This window comes from Mus pahari, unplaced genomic scaffold (genome assembly GCF_900095145.1).
Source record: "Mus pahari unplaced genomic scaffold, PAHARI_EIJ_v1.1 scaffold_13534_1, whole genome shotgun sequence".
Lineage (NCBI taxonomy): Eukaryota > Metazoa > Chordata > Mammalia > Rodentia > Muridae > Mus > Mus pahari.
The window spans coordinates 4,248-6,828 of NW_018392724.1; the positions used below are offsets into that span (position 1 = coordinate 4,248).

General features: G+C 41.0%; 1 pseudogene; it reads right to left on the reverse strand.

The window, feature by feature from the left end:
• Window positions 1-821: 821 nt before the first annotated feature.
• Window positions 822-1,858, reverse strand: LOC110315156 (annotated as a pseudogene).
• Between the last annotated feature and the right edge of the window lie 723 nt (window positions 1,859-2,581).

Sequence of the window (2,581 nt, forward strand, 5' to 3'; positions counted from 1 at the left end):
TGATGATGCCAAGTGACCTTGGTTTCTATTGCTTATGCTTTCAAGTCTGGCAGGTGCCCTCTCTGGATGTCCCATTTCCCTAGAGGTGGGGAGAACTCCACACTTTTTGTTGGAGAAAAATCCAAGCCACAATTGGCTGCTTCAGAAGCTATAGGCAAAATTCAAGCAACTTTTTGGGTTATTCTCATTAATATCTTTGCTTTCTCAGAAGAGCTAGAAGAGACTGATGCAAGAAGATTACCATTCATACAAAACTATTGGCAAAAGTCACACAGTTAAAGAATAAACAGTATGTGCAAATAAATAAATTAAAAACTTGGCATGTGGGGGATTCTCAACTTAACCTCTCTCCCTTTTTTCAGTACAATTTCATTAGTAATTCATTGCATAAAATTGTATGTATAATATCCAAAGGACTGTCTTAGAAAATTAAAAAGCACATGCAATTAGATTTTAATAATAAGAACTTAAAAATTATAGTATAGCCCTTAAAATGAAAGCCTAGTTAAACTGAATGTAGTTCTATCAAGAACTAGAAATTAACTCTGCATGCATAGTGTCACTTAAAGTTCTATGAAAGTATAAAATATTTTGATGAATGTGACTATATCTGGGACAAACATCATGGACTTCAAAACTTGACACTAAAGGAACTTCCAATCTACACTCACTCAGAGGCTTTACCCAGTAAGTATTATTACAATTCCATCCAGAGATCTTGAATCCTCGGGTGTACACGGTGTGATCCACTGTTGTGACAATGGTATAAAACATCTCTAACGCACAGTCAGATTGGCTATTGGGATCTTTTACACAGAGCTTCATCTACATCATAGAGCTGTTCTCTAGCCAAGGACAGGCTTCTCACTGCTGATCCACTGACACTCTATGGCCTCCAGCTTGAGCAGTATTGTAGGAGTCACAAAGCTTACATTTCATGCCTAAGATATGGAACTGGACTATGGATCGTCCATTACAGTTATTGCAGAGAATGTCAACAGTCACTTTCTAGTATTCCAATGGCATAGGAGTCTGTGCTACCTCATTATCTAATTGTTTTAGACAGTACTGAGTCATATCTAAGGCAGAATGCACACACAATGGGCATCTGTAACCTTCTTTTAACATTTCTTCATAAAACATTCTGTGTAGGAGATGCCCATATGGCAAGACATGAGCAACAACACAGGAGGTGTGAATGTCCCAAAAGCATATTGGACAATTCTGCCAGGAACCATTTTCAATACACCTGTGTTTTCCTCGAAGATTCATAGCTAGGCATAAGTTACATTTCAAACAATGGAAAAAAAAAAAACTTCTGCCGGGTGTGGTAGAGCACACCTTTAATCCCAGCACTCAGGAGGCAGAGGCAGGTGGATTTCTGAGTTCGAGGCCAGCCTGGTCTACAGAGTGAGTTCCAGGACGACCAGGGCTATACAGAGAAACCCTGTCTCAAAAACAAAAACAAAAACAAAAACAAAAACTCTTCCTTTGGACCAATCCTACAAATTCCACAGTTCTCACAGTGATGCTGCTTCTTATCTTTGTCAAACAGGTGGCAAATATTGCAGTAATGTTCTCCAAACAATGTCCTACAGTCTTCACAAGTCTGCTGGGCATGCTGGAATTTTTAACAGTTGATGCACTGCACTTCCTTTACTTTGAAAGGATCTAGCTTATGATCTTCATTGGTATCATGACACAGACAACAAGTATAAAGCTTGTCACAACAAGGTGCCTTGAGGAGACAGACTCTGTCTTAGTGCTCGAAGCCCTGCAGCCCTTGGACCAGGTTGGGGATGCCATCTTCCCAAGCTGTCACCATCTCCTCCTCCTCCCACTCCCCCTCACAATTCATTGACCCTTTCCCCAGCTTGGAAGCCACTCCTTAAAGGAGCAGAGTCAGATCCCACCCGGGGATCCATCCCATCATCAGCCACCAAACCCAGACACTATTGCATACACCAGCAAGATGTTGCTGAAGGGATCCTGATATTGTGGTCTCTTGTGAGGCTATGCCAATGCCTGGCAAACACAGAACGGATACTCACAGTCAGCTATTGGATGGAACATTGGGTCCCCAATGGAGGAGCTAGAGAAAGTACCCAAGGAACTGAAGGGGTCTGCAACCCTATAGGTGGAACAACAATAGGAACTAACCAGTACCCCCAGAGCTCGTGTCTCTCGCTGCATATGTAGCAGAAGGTGGCCTATTCGGTCATCATTGGGAAGAAAGGCCCCTTGGTCTTGCAAACTTTATATGACCCAGCACAGGGGAATGCCAGGGCCAAGTAGTGGGAGTGGGTGGGTAGGGGAGCAGGGGCAGGGGGAGGGTATAGGGAACTTTCGGGATAGAATTTGAAATGTAAATAAAAAAATATCTAATAGTAATAATAAAGACATACTAAATAAATACTATTTTTTAACCTTTAACACCAACCATTTTTAATTCACATGCAAATGGAGAGAGACTATGCCAAATATACATCTTATGAAACATTTTTAGTCAGCTTATATTACATATGCAGAAATTTTTCTAAAATTACAGTACTATGGGAATGTATTCTCATAGTGCAAGTAT